The sequence below is a fragment of the Podarcis erhardii genome (assembly GCF_964252035.2).
Source record: "Podarcis erhardii genome assembly, chromosome: 8".
Lineage (NCBI taxonomy): Eukaryota > Metazoa > Chordata > Lepidosauria > Squamata > Lacertidae > Podarcis > Podarcis erhardii.
The window spans coordinates 74,613,727-74,637,178 of NC_138499.1; positions in this window are offsets into that span (position 1 = coordinate 74,613,727).

Sequence of the window (23,452 nt, forward strand, 5' to 3'; positions counted from 1 at the left end):
CATGCTAACTGGCATCAACATCTGAAGGGCAACATGTTAGCTACCCAAATAAGTGGTACAGTGGTACCCTGGTACTCAAATGGCTTGGCTCCTAAACAAATTGGCTCCCAAATGCCGCAAACCCAGAAGTAAGTGTTCCAGTTTGTGAACATTTTGCAGAAGCTGAATGTCTGCCGTGGCTTCCACTTTAGTACAGGAAGCTCCTGCAGCCAACTGGAAGCTGCACCTTGGTTTTCGAACTGTTTCAGGAATCAAACAGACTCCTGGAACCAAGGTATCACTGGAATAGTCTAGACCAGTGATAGATTCAACTCAGATATTTATCATTAGTAAGATAAACAGAGACCATCAAGAACTTTAGAAAACAATTAACTGTAAATTGTTGAAGCATCCAGACAACATATAGTGGTTAGAGGGATGCTCCCCAAGTCCAATGTCAGCTCTGGATTGGAGGAGCCTTGAGCAAGACAATTTCCAAGGTCCCTCTCCTTCAGTGAGAGCACAGCAGCAGGACCAAGAGGCTTTTGTCCACTGCTTGTCAACTGACTCTCCCCCACCCCACAGAAAAAGGCTGATGGTTGACTTTGCTCAGTTACGATATAATTCTTCCACTTCTGAAAAGGAATTATGACGATCCATTAAGCCAGTGGTTTGTGAGGATAAAGCAGAGGTTGTGAGTCACCATACCCAAACATATGCCCAGACCCATAATCATCTCCATCACTGGGAACAGGCAACAGCCAAAGTGAGCTCGTGGGAGGCAGGTCCAGTACATCCTGAACCAGCTTCCTGTTTGTATGAGATCAGGATGCTTGAAAGGAGCAAGAGATTCAGGACCATGGACAGGGATCCTTCATCTGAGAACATAAATCAGCCCTGTTTGACTGTAACCATCAGAAGTTTCGGAGTGCTGAAAGAGGCCAGTTAAGGGCCAGTGGCATTTTGTGAAGACATTGTCCCTGGGCTGTGGGGATTTGGGCTGTGGAAGGTCAACATGGCTTTCTTGAATCTTAGCAGAGAAAGAAGCTCCTTCTTCACAGTTGATAGGCTAGGATTCAAAGGCCTGGGTGCAGAATGTAGTACCGGTGAGTCAACTCAGCATGGCTCGAGGGACATCTGAAGGGAGTGTTCCACAGCGTGGGTGCCACTACCGAGAAGGCCCTCTGTCAGGTTCCCTGTAACCTCACTTCTCGCAATGAGGGAACTGCCAGAAGGCCCTCGGCGCTGGATCTCAGTGTCCAGGCTGAACAATGGGGGTGGAGACGCTCCTTCAGGTATACAGGACTGCTGTGTTGGCTTGGAAAACTTAATATTCATACAAACCTCGACAAATCCAGAGATTTTATACTGCCTGCCAATTGTGAGGGCCACTGACTTACACCTTTGTTCTACTCTTCTCCTCATTGTGCAGTGTGCTATAGCATGACCTTACACAGAACACAGTAATTTATTAAATTTAATACCAGCTTCAGACACTTAAGCATCCTGGCTCAAGACAGACTCAGGGATCTGTGTCTCTAAATTTGACCAACCCATGGATACGTCCCAGTATTTCATTCAGCTCTTGTCTCAAATCCTTCCAGGGCTTACATTTCAATGTCTCCCATGGAGACATCCACAGTTATTGTGGATACTTCACAATGGAATTGTTTCCCCTCAATGAACTGAACCAAAGTCTCTTGTGGTCAGGCATGTTACGTCTTTGTGCCCAGATGAGTTATTTGCCCACTCAGTTTTATGCAACCAAGGTTACTTGGCTGGGGATCACAACCAGCACAGATTTTGTGTGGGTTGCTTTTGTTAAAAAAAATAAATCATTTTTGTATACTGAATGCTCTGATCTCATTGCACAAACTCCTTAAAAAAATTTGGATGGATTTTTTGACATTTAATGAATTTTGGCTCTTATAAATCTTTGACACCTTTTGCTGAACAAAAACAAAAAGAGAGGAAAGGGAGGGAGGGGGGAAATGAGTGCATAGTCTCCTAAGCCTGCACTGCCCCTGCCATATGGTGAGCACAAATGTTTCGAAAGCAGCAAATGTTCTGTCAGGAGTTCTCCGAGATGTTTTGATTGGATTGCTCTATTATCTCAACAAGTCTGCCAAAGGAAAGCACCTGTACAATGAGAAATGTGCTGGATCAGCCAGCCTGTAATACAAGAAGGAAACTGAAGCATGTAGTGACAAGTTACCTGTCACTGGAAGATATGCCGAATGGGTTATGATAGATTCCTGGGTGCAGATGTTCTGCGATATCCTCTGTGAAAAAGAAGGACTGTTTTAGCTCTCATAACCTTTTGTCCTTGAAGATGCCAGGGCACAGCTTGCTCATTGCTGTGGAACATTGGCATCAGAACCAGTGATTTCTCAAGCAGATGTTTTCAGAGGAAATATCTAGCTAGCTGGCAGCGCTAAGGTTGGAGACAGTTATTTGGGTGGTTGTTGTTTTTTCCCAGAGAGTTGAAGATAGTTTGAAACAGGTGTTTATGGTGAGTATATACTCCCTTTCATGTCCAATGAAGTAGACTTTGCAGACTTTGGAGCTATTTCAAAAGCCAATTACACCAGAGGGGACAGCTATCATGTCTTGCAAAGCCTTCCTTCTCTTCTTAAAAAACAAAAGGTCTAGGATACATATTACATGTTTTGCAAGTAATACTTTTTTTTACCACACTGTAGGATGCATATTTAAGGCCTGAATTAGCCCTACCTATTAGCTGAGAAGTGGTCACAAACTCTGTCCACAAGCTAGCTATGCTTAAATAACTATTGTTCTTCATGTTTTAATTTGTTGGGCAATTGAGCAATGGTCGTGATGGGCCAATCTGATTGAAACTTATTTGTTGTGACCAAAGATCTGTCTCATTTATCCTATTCATCTTTAAAATGTGCTTGATGACATCATCACAGAGCAATCCTACGCATGTTTACCCAGAAGTAAGTGCCAATGAGCTCAATAGTATTTACTCTCAAGTAAGTACCATATTTTCCGATGCATAAGACGACCCCTATTTTTTTGAACCCCTTGAGTTGTTTAGCTTCTCTGAGGGGAGTTAACCAGAGTTGTTGAACCTTTTAGGGAACATCGTCTTATACACAGAAAAATACGGTAAAAATGCAACTTTACTGGTGGCTTACCTATGTTCCTCCAGATCTTGCTGAATTACTGCTCCCTGACTATAGAGGGAGTTGGCATCCAAGAACATTTGAATGGCCACATATTCTCTGCCCCCACGTTAGCGGATTCATTGTCAAATCTCCAAGGATAATTTCTTTTTAGTTTTTTCTCCCTCAATACAGTTTTTAAAAATAGGTTTAAAATAAAAAAATAGATTTATAGCTTTTGTATAAATAAAGGACTGAGGACACCAATGAGGGGAAAAGTCATGATCTAACTTTTGTAAATTTTCAGTCACACGACCAATCACTGGGCCTCTGTAACAGGGAAGGCACCAGGGGGTCCAAATAACGGAAGCACTTTCACTCCTCCTGGTGGCATCCATCGTGCCCACATTTTATTGGGTTCACAAGATGGTCACCAGCAGCCTGTCATACTCTGACTTTTCCAGATGCCTCTCCCCCCCCCCCCTTTACATCATGGAGGAAAGCAAGGAGTGTGGGAAATCAGATTCCAGCCTTCATGAGAGCTCCACGTGGTAACTAATGAGAGCACACAGGGGACTGTGAGGGGAAATCTCTCACTTTGCATGGGTTTCCTGATGGGTCACAAAAACATTTGACCTTCCTGGGGTGTCCTACATAATGTGAGGTGTATTCTGTTCATAATGTGAGATTGCTCCTGGGCCAATCTCTAATTAGTCCAAATTAAACATTGTTGCTATGTTGGGGGGGGGGCAGTTTTTTTATTTTGGTACAGTATTCATCTTGGACAAGATTGTGCTGCCTCAGACCAACTTTTCCAGAAAGCCTGAATTACCTTTTCTTCATCAGCCTTGTAGAAAGATGAAGAGGTGTGAGATAAGAAAGAGGGCGGCAAAAGCTGCAGGTGGCCCCTGTAATTAGTACTTAGATGCAAGGGACTTGTTCACCGACGCCTTCATCTCACCTGTACTCTATGAACCTTAGATCCAACCTCATAAATTATCAAGAGATAGCAACTTCCTGGGGGAAACTGTGTGCATTCCAGCCTGATCCACTTTGACAGTTCTTCTGTTCTCAAGAAGACTAGAAATTCAGCTTAGGCCTTCAGAACAGTTGTGTTCTCTCTATCTAGATTCACCTGCTACTTGTTTCAAGATGTGAGTACTTAGAGGCAGTCTAGTGTGTGTGTGTGTGTGTGTGTTTTAAAGAAGTCGACATAACTTCCAGTGAAAGTTTCTGATATAAACAGAGCAGGAGTGTAGCCCCCCACCCGACTCTTTAATTCAATTATATCATAAAAGCTCACTATGTACTTCAAAAATAAATTAACTCAAGATGTTACTCTACTCTCCATCTGCTGCATTGCCTTAAATGTATTTCATGTGCTCCCACATTACTTTAAGTGATTTCCCCATCAAAATCCACAAACATTTTTCCCCTTTTGGGTGGGGGGAGGAATAAAGGTGGCAGTACCTCTTCTGGTAACATCTCTCTCCCCCCCGCCCCCCCCCAAAAAATTACCTCCTAAGCAGTATGTGTGCATGGCTGTTTTTCTGCAGCTGTTTTCCCATGAGAAAGTAAATATAACTGCTATGTGCATTAACTTTTTATGTATTTCTTTTAATTTGTATTTAGCTTGCTTTTATCAACCCCCTCATTTTCTTTCATGCAGGAGGGTCACGTATGCAGAACATGTTTTGCTCAAGTTCACCAGATTGACTTTGTCAACACAGAAAGCAGCTTTGTGGTTTTTGCACTGATCAAGAATACTATTTTACCCAAACTGGGCTGAAGAAATGTAGTATAACCAAAAAAAGTGTAAATACCCCAATGAAGACCTGTATATCAGATTTCAGTGAAATCAATACATTTCCAAAGTCCTGAATAAAAAGTGGCATTATCTGAAAATTAGCAAAACATGCTAGAATGGCACAAGATACTGCAAAAAAAGAAAAGGGGAAAAAAAGACTTATTCAAAGTGATCTTTTGTCCATCAGTAGGCTTTTTTTAACAAACAGTGTATGCTCTCCAACAACAAACATCTCATTCTAGAGAGGACTCTTTTACCATCTGAACAAAGAAGCATGATTTCTATTCATTATTACATACCAATTTTTTTCTTACTAAGGTCATAAATTCTTTACATTCTATATGTTTGTGTTCTTTAGCCTTTATTTTTGTTTATGTTTCTCATTATATAAGGCATGTAAATTCACCTAAGAGCACCAGTCAACTATATGATGCACCCAGCTGAGGTATTCTATGTTTTATGTTATTGGTTTATGTAAAAATGTTAATAAAAATATTATTGTGGTGGCTTGTAGCAAGGTTAAAGCTTACTGGGAAATGATATATCATGAATTGAAAAGGATGTACAAAATAACTTTTATTAAAAAAACAACCCAGAAGCATTTCTTTCGGGAATTATAGGGAATTTTGGGAATTATAGGGACAGAACTACCTAAATTCTATAGAAATTTATTTATGTATGCTACTACAGCAGCAAGAATGTTACTTTCCCCAAAATGAAAAGAAGCAGAAGTCCCAGTAAAGGAGGAATGGAGACAAAAACTTATGAAATATGCAGAAAAGGTGAAACTTATGAGAAAAATAAGAATCAAGATAACAAACTTTTTTATTAAAGAATGGAAGTGGCTTATTGAATATTTACAGATATATTGTAAACAGATAAAATATTAGCAGGATTATTGTAATAACCTGCAGTTTTATAAGAGTATATATTTACAGTAGATAATCAAATGAGCAAGTTAAATGAATTTGGATATGCAGATATTAAAAAATAAATTTAAGGAACTGCAGAAAGAGCGGGAAGGAAGTCAAACTTTGAAATGTTAAATTGATTGTAAAACTAATGAAAATGTATAAATTTGAAAAGTATAAATAAAAACTAAAAATATATATATTAAAAGCTGCTATTTAAAAACATTTGAATAAGATCACAGATTCTTTGAAATTATATTTATTTTTCATCATTTTATTGGGGCTGGAGGGACTGGGAATACTAAAGACGACACAGCAGGCACTTTTCCATGTATCATCGATGTGGCACACTTAAAATTATTAATTATCACCATCATTATTTTGAGTGAAGGCGACTAAAAGCTCATCCCTTCTGTTAGAGAAGAATGCTTAACAGCATGATACTGTGCAGAGATAAGCTGCCTGGTCCCATTAAGCTCACAATTTTGAGTGCTACTAACTCTTCAGAGGACCAGGCCATCCACCCCCTTCGCCTTTTATTTTTGTTAAGAGGGTGTTATGAACAAATATGCATTGGTAGGTCTTTGACATCCCAAGGTGACAAGCAGTTGTGGATATGGCAAGAGAAATTCACACAGCAAGCTGCCTCAGGAAAGCAATAATTCATATTGGGGTGAAGGGAGATGAGAAGCACCTAACCTTAGGCTAACTGGTTGTGTGAACCCGTCTTCAAGATTTTTCGTGTTGCCGAATTCTTTTACACGAGGCAGCTGTTGCACGACAGGCAGCTTGTCAGATGAATCAGGCGACGTCTGCTACTTGCCAATTTGTGACTGCTTCTTAGAGGCTGTGATGTATAAAATATCTAAAGGTGGGAAGCTACAGCGAGCGTTTAAAGTACGTCGGTCTCATTACTGTCCTTATTACCGAGACACGCTTGGTGAGAAAACTGCAACAATCGCCCAGTCATTTCCTACCAGAATTCTTTCAGCAACGAATGCATCTTTCAAGACGTGTTGATTGGCTTCCAGAACCAAAGAACCTGCCAACATTCCTTTTAGTATTGCCAAGCGAATGAGTGAGGAACAGGTTTTGACATGTTTGACATATTTTAACTTTCAAAAGGTGGCTGCCAACTTTCCTCCTGCCCCCCGAACTACAAAAAAAAAAAAAAAAAACCAGACAACCTGCTGTGTTGACAGAATTGGCAATTACATCCTCACTTTTCCCAGTAGCAAAGAGGACAATATTTCAAGGAGAAAATGTGTATGAGCAAACCCCGCAGTTTGTTACACTTGTGATTTTCTTCTAGAACACACCTGCACTGTAGAGTTGAACCAGTTTAAAAATAATTCTCACCCAACCCCAAGTAAGTTTGGGACTAGTAAAGGTCTAGAAGAGGCCTCTGATATCTTGTAGCAGCCTCAGTGAAGTATAGTTCCCATCAGCGTTCATTGCATCAAATGGGGGAATGTTACATCACTGTGAAACCATTAGAAATGTGTGGTGTGGAGTAGGGTTTTTTTTTTTAAAAAAAAAAAATCAAAATAAATTAAAGCCAAAAGCCTCTCCTCCTCCCGGAGGGGAGGGATTGCGATTGGGAGCCTTTCCCGTGCTTTGCAGGGGGCGTGCCAGCCCCCTGCCCATCATCAATGCTGGCGCCCCCCGCCCCCGGGCTCTCTTCCAATCATTGTGGAGCCCGGGGGCGGGGTTTAGCCGCCTAAATGTGGCTGCGGCAGCTCTTCCCCTCGGTGTGCTGCTGGTTTCTTTCAGGTTACCCACCCTCCCTCCCTTTAGTTCAGTTCCTTGCAACTGACCTTGCTATGGACCTTTGGTTGGTCGCCTTGGTTGTCCGAGGGGCCTGGTAGGAGTTTTTTCCCAATTGGCAAATTGGCACCAGCCTCTTGGTTTTTTCCGCCTACCTCGTAGCAACTCATCACAACTTTCCGGTATTTGGTGGTTAGGCACTGGAATCTGTGGTTGGGGTATGGAAGGGCAGGCTGTGGCCATCGCCTACCCCTTCCTTATGGGTATTCCGTTAAAGGAATCCAGCGGTCAGGGATCCTGTCCGATGCCCTGCTGTGGCTGGGGGCCATGGCACGATCGCCGGTGACATCAGGGGAGAGCTTACAGTTGTATTTGCATCAACAGGCTCCCCCTGCTGGTGGTTAACCCCTGTTAGACCCGCCCCTCCCTGTGGGCAGAGTCGAATGTTGATGTTCTTCCAATGCCTAAGCCAATACCTCTCATATGTTGTAATCAATAAAGTTGTGGCCTTTTTCTAGCCCATTAACCTTTAATTCTGTGTCCGTGTGTCTTTCTTATCCTCAAGCGCAGGGGGAGGGTCCTCAAATTGCAAATAAATGTTTCCTTGAATTTCAGCTGTGTGTGCATACAGTATGTATTTGTGGTACTTTGGTTGTACCTCCCTCCCCACCCTCAAGCGGGGTCTGCTTAGCTCATTCTGAGAGTTAGGGAGAAATCATTTCAAGGCAGCAGAGGAGGGAGCCAGACTGACCATGGTTTGGGGTGGAAAGGCATGCCTTGTCTATATCCGGTGAGCTCTGTGTGTTTTTATTTATTTATTTATTGCATTTATATACCACCCTATACCCAGGGGTCTCAGGGCACTCTGGTTTACCTCACAGTGTTCCATTGTGCCAAAAGTGGTTTAGTCAACTGACCACATGACCCGGAAAGCTGTCTGTGGGCAAACGCCGGCTCCCTCGGCCTGAAGCGAGATGAGCGCTGCACCCCATAGTTCCTTTGACTGGACTTAACCATCCAAGGGTCCTTTACCTTTACCTTTATAAAAGAGAGAGGTTATTTTAGCTGATGAATACAGTATGCTTTGGAATGCAGTATGCTTTCGTGAGTTCCTTCAAAAGAGTGTACATAAAATATTTATTACTATTATTTCCTCTAACCTCACTTTCATCATCCGTATGTGTGTGTGTGTGTGTGTGTGTGTGTGTGTGTAGGGATTTTTAATGCAATCACCTCCCTACAGGTAAAAGGGAGTAAGGTCCTTTGAACATATACTCAGACACTGGGCTATATTCACAAGCTCTCTTTCCACCATTTCAAACTGAGTGATCTCTGCAGAAACGACTGGGTAAGAAAGCAAGACTGCGACAGGAACCAATAGCTATTATTCTCAGCTTCAGAATCAAATATGTGGTTGCCTGTGAAAGACTTCCATTCAACACCATGCCCAGCCCAAGCTGACTCTAAAAAGTGTAAGGATAGCTACTGTCTTTGATTGATAAAGAGCTTAAGCAAATAGGGCCTAGCTAGACCAGCTTACGCAGAAATCTTCAAGGCAGTGGGCATGAAAGTTGTCAATCTTTTTTTGATTTGATTCATTTCAAAGAGTGCAAGTTTTCAGAACCGTCCAGCAAAGGGCTTAAGCTAAACTTTGCTAAATGTGTTGTGAATTTTAAGTTGCTTTTTACTTCATCTTCAAACCCAGAGTCCTCCTACCATCCAGGTATGATCTACAACTACTGTGCAACATCAGATTCACATACAAGTTATTAAATTTTAAATATTTAAATAGATGTCTGTTGTTAACTTACAGCTCAAAACTTCTTAAAACATTTCTTGGGAAATACATTCCCCACACTTTTATGACTGCACACTTAGACTGCAAGCCTAACCATGTTTACTCAGAAGTAAGCCACTCACTCCCAGGTAAGCGGGGCGAGGATTTCAGTTTTACTTGAGAAGAAGCCCCACTGAGGCAAGTGGAACTTACTTCTGAGTCGACATGATTAGGGTTGCATTTGAATGTTACTCATTGACCTCGACTGCCCTTTGACAGATAATAACTTGCCCACAACCTCAATTTCCATATAGGTTGCCAAAATATGATGTACTGTCACCAAAATTCTCTTTAAAGTAGGGTTCTCAGCCAAAATACTTCAATGATTTTGCAGGGAGCATAGATGACAGAACTACTGAAATTTCTCAGGTGAGTTTAATATATCTTCAGGTTATCACCTACAAAATAAAATAAATAAATAAATTGGTAGATGAATGAAGAGAAGCAATAAAACTGTCAATTTGATTATGGAAATTTCTCAGGGGAGGGGAGAAATGTTGCAACCTGTATCAGCAACTCAACTTCGTACACACTAAATCCAGGGACTATCAGAGCACTCAACACCCCACATGAATACTGAAATTCCTATCCCCATCAAATGTGCTGAAGCCAGCACTTTCTATGAAGTAAAAGTCAATTCAATATCATAAAACTTTATTATTTTTAACCACAGGGAGCCAGAAATGCTTGAGTGACAATAGCATCAGTGTGAAGCTAGGGCTGGACCTTGTGGCTGAAATCTCCACAGCCCAGGTCCTTCTCCAAAACCAACACCCAGAGAGTGACAGTTGAGCGTGAAGTCCCTCCAAGTGTCCCTATTTCCCAGGGACAGCACTGGATTTACACAAGCCGTCCCAGTTTCTGATTTAACCCTGGAATATCCCACTTTTCCTTAGAACATCCTTATTTTCATCAGAGAAATGTTGGAGGGCATACATTATACAACCCCTGAGCCAAGGGAATAACCTTTAGAAGACAAGCTTTAGATGATATCTGAAGGCAGCCCTGAATAGGGAAGTTCTTTAATGTTTAATGTTTTATTATGTTTATTACCTTTTATTATGTCTCAGCCCAGTATACCTGAAGGAGCATCTCCACCCCCATCGTTCGGCCCGGATACCAAGATCCAGTTCCAAGGGCCTTCTGGAGGTTCCCTCAATGTGAGAAGTGAGGTTACAGGGAACCAGGTAGAGGGCCTTCTCAGTAGTGGCACCCGCCCTGTGGAACGCCCTCCCTGGATCAGATGTCAAGGAAATAAACAACAATCTGACTTTTAGAAGGCATCTGAAGGCGACCCTGCTTAGGGAAGTTTCTAATGTTTGATGTTTTATCGTGTTTTTAATATTCTGTTGGGAGCTGCCCAGAGTGGCTGGGGAGGCACGGCCAGATGGGTGGGGTATAAATAAATAAAAATAAATTAAAAATGTTTTTATATATGTTGGACCTGCCCAGAATGACTGGGGTAACTGAGTCAGAGGGGCAAGTTATGAACAATAAAATTATTATGATCATTATGGAATAGGACATCCCAATTTCATTACTATTATTATTATGGAATAGGACACCCGTATTTTCATTGGAAAAATGTTGGAGGGTATGAAAGTGGCAACCAGGCCTCACATCAGCATAGAATGGGGGTAGCTGGCCAGGCAGATGCATGGTTACACATGCTCATTATATTATTATTTTTACTTCCATGGGAAGGAGGGATTGATTGTTTTAAGCACCTTGGGAATTACACCTCTGTGAGGGAAATAGGGCTTTCCTAACTACACTCCCAATGATTCTTTGGGGCCAAAGCCATGACTGTTTAACGTAGTGTAAGAGTGCTTTAAATGTACAGAGTGGGTTCAGCCCTTTGATGAATTTGGCTGTGCTAGTCTATTACTCAAGCTGAAAAGAGCTCAGCTGAGAAGTCTAGGGTTAGTCTACCTGTAATTTGAGCACCTATTCGTCTATTTGAACTCTTACGACTGATGTAATTTTCTCCATATATTTTCCAACAGAGCAGAAACTTGGAAAATTACAACTTAGTTTGACTCTAATTAGTACAGTAGGAGATATACCAGATTCATATGATGTGCAGTTAATAATCCTAAACTTGCTTCCTCCATTGAAATTGATGGCATTAACTCACTCATAAGTGTGTTTAGGCATGAAAATAGAGAATTATGAATAAATAATTTCTCCTAATCCTTCTCTTTCGTGACATATCACATTTCCACCACCCCCCCCGATTCATTTTCACGCTGTAAGTCTAAAGCCTTTTTCTCTTTCTCCGTCGACTGAAAGCCCAACATTTACATCTCCAGTCCCTACTTATCAACTTTTAAAGTATGGAATTTACATTTTTAATGCTTCAAATTTAGTGTCAATTGACATATAATGTGTTTCTACATGATTTTTGCCATATTTATCCACTCGTCTGTCGTTTATTTCAACCCAACAACCCAACACAAACACGAATGTGCTATCGTAAGACATATGTCTTGTGTGTACAGGAATACCTGTACATAATAAAGCATTGCACGTTTTCATTCGCATTCAAGGAAACCTGAAGAATACCATCAAAATGGAAGAATCTGCTGCAAATCCAAAAACATTTGGTGAATTCAATGTCATAGTAAGGCAATTGTTTGGTCAGTGCAAGCATTTCTATTTGTCTGGTGGAATGATCTACCCCTCCCTCCTCCCCACAGGTCCTGTTCTGTGGTTTCCCCTGACTGAACATCCCCCACTCCCAAGCCAATTGATTGATTGATTGATTGATTCCTTTACCACTTAATATCTTCTTCTTTGGCAATCACTTGTAGCTGAGTAAGATTGTCTTCCACAAACATGGTTTTAACAGTGAGTGTGTAAGTGACTGTGGAGGCCAATTCTGGATCCACACATCCTTCCACAGAGGTTTCTGGGCAGGAATTGATCACGGTGTGGATTTGCCAAGCGTGCCTTCCTCTTAGCATGTTTCTCCCTTGCATCCTGAGTTCGACAGTCTTCATAGCCCATGACACCTTTGGTAAAGGCTGTTCTCCAATTGGAGTGCTCGCAGGCAGGTGTCAATTGGGAAACACTTACCACTTAATATATTGAAAATATCTCTAAGAAAGCTGAAGCAACAACAAACAACTTAAACAAAATATTACAATACACAGTTACATATAACAATGTTACATTAATAACCAAGTTACTAATAAATATATTTTGTTCCACACAGACCAGGTTTTGCTGCTGCTACTAACTATTCTGTATTTTGGAACGAGCCTTGCATTTAAATAGATGGCTTTCTAGTTTGGGAGGATTGGGAGTGGGGTAGGTGGAGAAGCCACATTACACTAGGAGGACTTGTTCTGCTGCCTCCCACTAGTGCAGCCATTCCATTAATTTCCCTCTTCTACTATCTTGAGCTCTGGACATTTGAATAGCTGAATGGCACTATCTATCTAAGGGACGCAGGTGGCGCTGGGGTTAAAACCTCAGCGCCTAGGGCTTGCCGATCGCATGGTCGGCGGTTCGAATCCCCGCAGCAGGGTGAGCTCCCGTCTTTCGGTCCCAGCTCCTGACCACCCAGCAGTTTGAAAGCACCCTTAAGTGCAAGTAGATAAATAGGTACCGCTTTATAGCGGAAAGGTAAACGGCGTTTCCGTGTGCTGCGCTGGTGCCGGCTCACCAGAGCAGCTTTGTCACGCTGGCCACGTGACCCGGAAGTGTCTCCAGACAGCACTGGCCCCTGGCCTCTTAAGTGAGATGGGTGCACAACCCTAGAGTCGGACACGACTGGCCCATACGGGCAGGGGTAGGTACCTTACCTTTACCTTTACTATCTATCTATCATCTATCTATCTATCTATCTATCATCTATCTATCTATCTATCTATCTATCTATCTATCTATCATCTATTATCTATCATCTATGCACACACAGACATAATGGTGGGTTGGAATGAGAGGTTTAAACTAGGCATAGGTAAACTACCCGGCCCGCCAGATGTTTTGGTACAACAACTCCCATCATCCCTGACCACTGCTGGTCCTGTTAGCTAGGGATGATGGGAGTTGTAATCGCAAAACATCTGGAGGGCTGAGTTTGCCTATGCCTGGTTTAAACCTCTCTGCCCTGCCCAGAGCCTTAAGGAGCATATCCACCCCATCGCTCAGCCCAGATACTGAGGTCCTCCTCTGAGGGTCTTCTGCTGGTTCCCTCACTGCAAGAAGCAAAGTTACAGGGAACCAGGCAGAGGGACTTCTCGGTAGTGTCACCCTCGCTGTGAAATGCCCTCTCTTCAGATGTCAAGAAAATAAATAACTATACAATTTTTAGAAGACACCTGAAGGCAGCCCTGTATTGGTAAGTTTTTTATGTTTGATGTTTTTTATGTTTTTAAATATGCTGTAAGCCACCCCGGGTGGCTGGAAAACCCAGCCAGATGGGTGGGGTATAGATAATAAAATTAGGATTAGGATTGTTGTTGTTATGAAAAATACAAATTGTGTCCTTCCTATTAATGTATTATTTGATGAACCAAGGGTGAATGCAGCACTTAGGCCAAGAAGGATTAGATACCTGTTCTAGATGCTTGTTCAAAGTATGAAGCCAGAGCATTGTCTCAGGTATACAAAGATGGTTGGAATTTGTCACACAGCCACAGAGGAGAAAGTGGGGATGAGCATCTGCATGGAAACACCCAGGGATTCTCTGATCTCTGTAAACAAGAGCTATATTGATTCAAGATAATAACCATGAATAAACAACCTCTAAAACAACCTTGACTGCAAGCAAGTCTTTTAGGCCATTAAAAACACTGCAATTCTACTTTGTATGATGCCTTTCTCTTCCTCTTCCTGGGTGTTTTCTATGTTTTATAGTCTTGAGGCTCAAGAGAATTGTCATTAGTATTTAGCACTGGATCTTTAAATAACCATCCTTCAGTTTTGCACTGTGGGGTATTCCCATGTCTAAGCTCCCCCCTGCCACTCTGCCCCATATATAGGTTCCATGTTGGTTACCTCAATTCAAGTTTGTCCCGAGAATAAGTGGAAATGGTGGAATTGTAGAACTGTATTTTTGGATTAAAATAATTAGGAAGAAATTAAAAATTAGAAGTAGACCCTATGGTGATTCTATGGTCTTCATAGGAGAGGAATCTAAGAGAAAGCTCCATTGAACAAGCAGAAGAGTCATGCTCAAGCAGAACAGCAGCTTTGGATACAGGATTGGGGGGGGGGGAGAGAAACTGAAACCAGCAGATTCATCTCCACTTTTGACTGTTTTCAAAAACGAATATTCTCCACATCTGAGGGCAGGGAGTGGAGTCATGGGGTGCTGATAAAGAAAGGCATGGGGTCTGGGCTCATCACTTCTTCTTTAGTCATGTTCTTATCTTGCCAGGACAGTGGAGTCAGCAGAACAGTGGTGAGCCCCTGAGAGTACGACTCCTCTCAAGCCGAGTTAATCGGAAAATCCTATGTTTAAAGAAATATTAAAAACAGCGAGCTGATGGTATTTATATTCCGATTTAATGTGTGGATCAAAGGGTAGAAATCTGTGGAAAACATCCCCAAATTCCTACCAGCAAAAGAAAAAATTAGTCATCCAATTAGCATTTCATTAGGGGAAGTATTAAGGTGAGAAAAATATAGAAGCATATTCCATGAATACTTAATATAAGAGATGTGTGTTCTCTCTATATCTAGAAAGGCACCCAAGAAAACTCAATAGCTATGTAGGGGGATGGGGACTAGTGCTGAGCAGATGGTTTGGCCATTTGTTGGGGTGTGCACATTCATTTTGGGGAGGAACAAAACAGGTCACCTAAGAATATAGGAGTGCTGTGGGAGAACATTGGTGAAGTTTTCATTGGTGAATAGGGGTTCGTCTCTTTTTGCTTAGCTCTTACATTACACAGTTTCTGAATAGTGATGCTCTTTTGTTTTTTGCTTCGTGCCATTCCCTGGCATTTCTTAGCCTCCTGTGCTTTTAGGAATGCCCCCTTTCTTTTGACAGGAGGGGGGAGACATTACACTATGACAGCCTTTGCTCCGCATAATAAATCAGAATTCAAATACCATCAGTCATAGGGTTAATGCATGAAGGATGTTAACTGTACTGTCCCAATATGACATACCCTGCTGCCTGCCTTCCATGTATACCTATTGAGATGTATGTTCATACATAGGTGGTCTCTTTGTAGACAGGAGGGGGTGGTGCTTAGTTACGAGTCCTAGAGATGCAAGAAGGCATGATTTGCCATTCATGCAATGCTGTTTCTCTTCCACTGCAGCTCGTCTTCTGCCAAAATTTTGGTTATTTGTCTTGCTTTCTGCTGCAGTGAAATTGCATATGCTGTCATTAAATTATTTGACCCTATTCATTTCAATGCAAAGGAAACACTATGCAAATTGGGGTATGTGTGTAATTAATTGTGTATGATTTGAAGACTAAAAGCAGCAGCAGCAGATAATACTGATCATATTTGCTGAATTGATTTCCATGCTGGATATGGGATGAATAAGTAGACATGGATATGTTTTGCTCCTGTTTCTGTTTTCATTGAATATTCTCCGGCAATCCTAATTGTGACTTAATGTAATAACGTTACCTTGGTTTTAATCCCTATCAATCTATTATTCTGAATGTTAACTTTGTTTGCAGAAATGAACAAACAAATACCTTATGGTAAGAACATCTTATGTTTATATTATCTTAGTAATTTTCTGGGGAATATTTGCAGGAAAAGATCCTGGAAACTTTTAACTTTGCTTTATGCCAGTATGCTAAGAAAAATATATTGAACTTTCTGTCCAAACACAGAACAACTATGCCATTCTGTGTGACTTCAGTGGTGGCAGACAACAGGGGCTATTGAACAAAGAGTGACAAAAATGAAATCTATTGTTGACTTAATAGCCAATGAACCAAACCAACCAAAAGGAGCATTAAGGGAAAGCCAATTAGATTTACAAAATCACAGCATGCAATTTACTCCCCCCTCCCTCCAGATCAAGTCAATGGTTCAATAGTAAATTAAATAGAGATGTTCTTTTTATGATACACAGAGAAAAATGGACTGCTTTAGTGCCTAGGATATTCCCTTCTTTGCTACAGTAAAAGATATCTCAACATTTGTTGGCTGTAGAACTGAATATGTGATAAAGCAGACAATTGGAATTGTTGAAATGGTGATGAATAGAAGAAATGTATTATTCACAAGCAGAAGGGGGATTTTCTTGGGAGACAGACCAAACACAACAGAAGCTCTCTCTCCCTGAGTTTGCATTCAGAAAAAGAGTGTGGAGTGAGCAATGTGCAGATAAATATTTATACTTCATTCCTATCATTGCCAACGCTCTGATGAAATTAAAGTACAGTGCAATTTATCTCATAGTCTTTCTTAATTAAAACATCTGTTCTGATTCCCCGAGAACCCATGAATGATTCATTGCAGAGATATAATGTGTTTTTATATATTTGCTTCTTTTTTGAGTCAATATTATGCAGATGGTATGATCATATTTGCATTTGTTAACATTAATGAAAATCCATAATGCTGTAGTAGAATGGGGAGGTTTGGGAACAAACAGGATATAGTATCATGACTATAGGATGATTCCATGCTCTTCGTGTCTACCCAATATGAGGAGCCTTCAGCCCAGAGGCCAAATGCATCTCTCCAGGCCTATTGATCTAGCCCTCAGAGGTCTCCTCAGACCAATCTCTTTACTTAGGCCACACTCCTCAGCAGCTCTGCTCCATGCCCTCTGGGTGATTTTATCTGTCTGAAACATTCCTTTTAACTATGATAATAATACCTCATTCTTCCCTGGATTTAAGACGGAGAGGCGTGTAGCCGTGAGCGTAAATCTCTGCCTTTTGCATGTGTGGAATGGAGCCTATCGTGCAAAGGCAGGAGTCATGTTCGAAAATGCCCCCGGTCCAATTTATGTCATCTACATTGTAGTTTACACAAGGCAGGATCTGTCAGAGATCCAGGTTATTAATCGCACAATCCTAAGCATGTTGGCCAAGAAGTAACTATAATGGTTTTGCATGGGACTTTCATCCCAGCTCAATGTGCATACCAGATTGCATGCTTAAGGGTATTTTACATCATCTGCAAACCCGAGACAACTCCTGAATTCATTTTCTCTGATTTGCTTACATGTTATAGGGTTAGACCTGGAGGCTAAATGTTTTCTTTAATGAGACAGGTTAATTTCAGGCCTGATTTGGGGGCGTAGCTCATATATGCAGTCTCCCCAACCATGCAACCCTTGAAAATGGCTTTCCAGAAAGTTGGGAGAGTGTCTTCCGAACCATGAGTGTTGGGTCATAAGTGGCTCCCTAAGGAGTACACCTAAAATCAGGCAAAGGAACCTTATGTAATTCCTCCATCCTACTGAGACACCTTACAATGGACTACACATTTTTCATTAAGATCCCTCTGGAGAGACTTTTCAGAGCTTGCAGGGATTGTAGAGGGGTAAAAGAGAAAGACTGGGTGTATGAGCTGCATGCCCCTAGCCCAACCATTGACTATAACCCCATATCTCTTCGAAAACATTTGTGGGACAAAATACCGTATTTTTCAGTGTGTAAGGTGATGTTTTTTGCTAAAGAAATTTAGGCAAAAATTGGAGGTCTTTTTATACATAGATAGTGAATGGGGGGGAGGTGATCAGTGGCAGTAGCGGTAGTAGTGGGTGGACGATAGGGGGTGATGCGCGATTGGCATCAGTGACCCCCCACAAAAATCTCAACAACTCAATAAATATTGATTTATTAATTTTGGGTTTTAAAAATAGATGCCGTCTTATACACAGACAAATACAGTATATAAATTACCACTTTCTCATTTGGGGGCTAGTACTTGCCATTTCATATGTACTCTATTTCAACTCTATGCAAAGTCAAAATAATTCAAATAATTCAGTTCTGAAGAACAACTGGTGCGGGTCTATTTTCCACCTGTCCATAGAAAACAACAAATTTGAAATAGTGGCAAACATAGAAAAAAAACACAAAGCTAGTATGTAAAAATGTCAAGAATTTCATTAAGATATGGGTTTAAAGTTCATCTCTCATTATAAAATCAGTCAATATCTAGTGTAGAAACAAGAGCGAGTCCAATACATGCTTTCTCTCTCTGTTTCTCAGTTTTAGGATGAATCTGTAGGGAGCAAATACTAACAAGCTGACCCAAATGTTTTCCAGAGCAAGCTCTGTTAAGCACTTTGCAACTGTAAAAGAGTTACATGCAAGATAAATGGCAGGACTCACCTATTTATTGGAGGTGCGGGTGACAGGCAACAGTACTAGAATGCTAGGCTATTATCGTCTCTCTGAGCTACATAGAATTAGCTCATATTAATGCATCTTGTTTGAGAGAACAGTGCTTAGATTTTTATAAATGATAAATTTATTTATAAGTGCCGAGCAGGAGTGGGTGTCTTTAAAATATACATTCACAAAACCATTTTTGACAGGAACATAATAGTCTACATTAAACCACAACAGTAACTGTTTTGTTTCTCGTCATTCCAGATATTTGTTTACATTCCAATACACTGCAGCTTTCATTCAATGTGTTCATACCGTTCATGGAAGGCTGTATTGATCCAGATGATATTTCCATGAATTGAAGAAGCAGGAAGGCTTCCCCCTTTCTTCTGCAGCTGCCAATGCAGCTTCTCATACTGTTCTAGACAGTTCACCAACTCTCTGAAGCAGATTGGGTGGGAGCAGAGGAGCTGAAGAGAGAAAGGGTAATTTGTGGAAATGCCTCACTCTTCCTCTGCTGGATCAAAGAGCTTTCCAAGAACAGAAGGACAGCATTAGTTATAATACTATGCATGAATGCCAGTTTCTCATAAATATGTTAATGGGCCTAAATCTAGCATGCTGCAGTCACATAATGGTGCATTAACACTGCGTGCTAAAGTTGCACATTTATGAATGCAACTACAACTCACTACTGTAAGGTGTTAGCTGTAAGCTGGAGCAAATCACATATTCTCCTACTGCCTGGTTACATGCAGCGGTAGTAGCAGTAGTAGTACAGCGGACGCTTGGGTTGCGAACGTGATCCGTGCGGGAGGCACGTTCACAACCCACAGCGTCCGCAACCCACAGCGCCGCATCTGCACACACACGGGTTGCAATTCAACACTTCTGCACATGCGCAAAGCGCGATTTAGTGCTTCTGCGTATGCATGAGCGCTGAAACCTGGATGTAACCCGTTCGGGTACTTCCAGGTTTCAGCGTGTCTGTAACCCGAAAAAGTGCAAACAGAAGTGTCTGTAACCTGAGGTATGACTGTAGTAGTAATAGTAAGTATGATTTATACCCCACTCCAGGTTTCTGTCCAGATTGTTGTTCCATTTCATTTTTTATTTCTTATTTTTATTTATTGAATTTATATACTTCCCTATACCTGGAGGTCTCAGGGCAGTTCACAAAAAAGATCGCAATATAACACCCTCCGGACCTCTCGAGGAGGAAGCACATGAAGGAGGGCCTCAGAAGGTGATCTCAGGGTCTGGGTAGGTTCATATGGAAAGAGGTGGTCCTTGAGGTATTGCGGTCCTGAGCTGTTTAAGGCTTTATTTCATTGTGTTTTGAATTCTTCTTGTGGCAGACTCCCCTAAATTCCTGGATCCAGCATGTGTTAGAGTTAAATCAGAGCTTGGGGTTAAACTGGATGCCAAACTCCTAGTTCCTGGACGCAGCTTACCATGTTAAGGAAATTGCATGGGGCAATGGGACACTAGGAGAACAACAGGAAGGGGCTGAGGTAATAGGAAAGCCAAAGAGAAGGGGCTCTGTGCCAGACAATAAATGGGAGGGGGCCCTCCATCAACTCAAAATTAGTTAGAAGAAAAAAGCAGAGTTTAAAGTAGATATTTTAGATTTGGTTGTGCTATGACTTGGCGGAGGTGGTGGTGAGAGAGGATGGAAGCTGGAGAGAGGATCAGAGCACAATGCCTGATTTATGTTTGAAATCATAGCTGTGGTTGTGGGAGAGGCAAGAGCCTCTTGAGGTGTTAATGCTGTGAACCCCTCCACCAGGTTGCATATACAGTGGTACCTTGGTTCTCAAATTTAATTCATTCCGGGAGTCTGTTTAACTCCTGAAATGGTTCAGAAACCAAGGCATGGCTTCTGATTGGCTGCAGGAGCTTCCTAGACTCAATCGGAAGCCACAGAAACCACGTCAGACATTCCGCTTCCGAAAAATGTTAGGAAACCGGAACACTCACTTCTGGATTTGCGGCACTCGGGAGCTGATTTGTTCGGAAGCCAAGCCATTTGACTACAAAGGCACCACTGTATGTATAAATAAGCCCTATAGCATAAAGACGCCACAGTCTTTGATGCGCCTCATTGCCAAAAGGAAACATGAAACCCCAGTAAGCACCCTGAACTCCTGAAATTCCACTCCACTCAGAGATTGGGGTGGGATGAAACAATCACATTGTCGGGGGAAAGAGAAACAGGAGCTGTCAGGGCCAGTCCTGCAGACCCCGTTCACAATTAGTTACACCAAGGACTGGGCAAAACACTGCTTTTTGGTTACTTTGTGTTCCTCATTTTCGAACGTTAAATTCAGTACTCCAGAATTTCCCATGAGTTTGTATTTTTTTTATTAAAAAAAGTCATAAAAATTCATTAGCATTTTTGTGTGAATTTCTCTCAATAGACACATGCAACTTCCCCTAATATAACACATTTTCATGTTATTTTCACTAATAGATGTACTTTTATGCACATTTTATCTTAATATAGGTGTTTCTTTACACATTACTAGGCTGGAGAATTGCATTTCAAAAATCATGGGTTCAAATTCATTCAGTTCATCCTTTGATGTGAACTTATCCGATTTGCACTTCCCAAACCAATCCCTTCAACTTCAAACTTCTCTGAATTTTGGGATGCAGCGGATTGTCTCTCATGGTGCTCCAACTCAGAGTAGACCCACTTAAGATAATGAACACGACTAAGGGAACAATTGTTTGCACAAGAAGCTGATCTACATTAAACATTAAACTTGCCTAAATTAAGCCACCTTAAAGTCCCATCAGATCAAAACCCCATTCAGCAGTAGGACAGCTATTGCTGGTGCTCTACCTAAGCATGGTACAGGGGAAATAACCCTTGCAAGACCAGGTTTCTAGGTCATGTGAGCAAGCTGAATGGACTTAGGATGCAGCCTGTCCACCCCCATCCCCTGCTCTAGTCCCACCTACGACCCTAACCCCAGAATGCCCATTTGGGGACTTACTTCATTCAGCTAGCTTTGGTTCAACTAACTGAGCTCCAGCTGAGCAACAATGGAGCTCAGTGGAGTAGGAAAGCGAGCCAACCAGAAGAGTCTCTGAGGTGGACTTGCCTGGAGGCAGAGGCATCATTCAAAGTCAGGTCCAGCCCTAGGGTCGGGCAACAACAATCCACATGGTCAGATGGGCCAGTGATCAGGGAATCTGATGATCATGGGGTCATGGGTCAAGACGAGCAGGAAGCAGCAAAGTAGAGCCAGGATCTGCAAGCGTTGTTATCAGCATTTAACTGCTGCTGGAAGCTATGTTTAATAAGACTGAAACCAACTGCTTTTCATCAGTGCCTTCTCCTCAATGTAGGCTGATCATCTGCAGGTGGAGTCACTCATCTTTCCCCCCTTCAGGCAGGCAAAGCTGACTCCTGGCCCATGACACAGGATGAGCAAGTTACGTTCATATATCTATGGCTGAATGTGGGATGCGGTCTGGCTCAACCACAGATCTGCTGCATCCAAAGTGGCTCATCCCACTGGACCTTGCAGAGTATTGCCTCCTAATTTAGGCTGATTAATTTAAACCTAATTTACTCTGAACAGGACTGGCATTAGGTGAAACCTAATATTCCAACTTTTTAAAAAAGCATACCCAAATTTACATATTACAAAAAAGTGCATGCCAAAAGGTATGCATGAGTGAAAATAATATAAAATATAATGCAAAATAATGCATTGTATTAGGGAGGCATGTTTGCAAAATTGTATGAGGCAAAACTCCTCACTATATGTGTACAGTGGTACCTCAGGTTATGTACTTAATTCATTCTGGAGGTCCGTTCTTAACCTGAAACTGTTCTTACCCTGAAGCACCACTTTAGCTAATGGGGCCTCCTGCTGCCTCCGCACCGCCAGAGCACGATTTCTGTTCTCATCCTGAAGCAAAGTTCTTAACCTGAGGTACTATTTCTGGGTTAGCGGAGTCTGTAACCTGAAGCGTATGTAACCTGAAGCATATGTAACGTGAGGTACCACTGTATATGAAAAGGAAGGTGCGTGAAAATGGGCACAGATTTTAATCACAAACAGATGCAGAAATGAGGTGAATTGAACATTAGAAAAATGAAAAATGGAGAGAAATTCTAAAGTCACATATCCACCCCAATCTATGTCTGCATCTTTGTTTTCATCTATAGTTATAAACACATACACACACAAACAATTTTACGCAAAAATGTGTGACTTGAATATTAAGCATGGGGTTTAAAAGAATTAAGAAGTAATTTTAATACTGTGAAATCACCATACTTTTTGATAGATGCATTGCATGTTCTGAAGTGCATCAGAAGTATATATATATAATGTTCCCAGCCCCAACTGTGCTAATGGAAAGCAGGTGTATGATGACATCCCCCAGAACGCTTCCTATTGCAGTTCAATGGATATTGTGCTTGGGCTTAATCACTCAATTCTTACATCTATAACTAGCTTTGTTTTCCTAAGTGCCAGCAGGAGCTACACATGCCACCGCAATTTCCACTTGCCTGTTCTGTGCTTTGTGCTTTGATTCTTTGGGTGTCTGCCACCCCAGTTGGATGGGAATCCATTTTCACAGGCGCAGAACCATGGGAGTGGAGAGGCACAGTGAATGGATGAGAAGTCTTCTCTGGCTCCTCATTTCTTGGCGGCTTTTATAATCCACTGCTGTGGGTTACTGCTGGGTGAATAGGTCCTTCTGGGGTACTATAGTCTCATG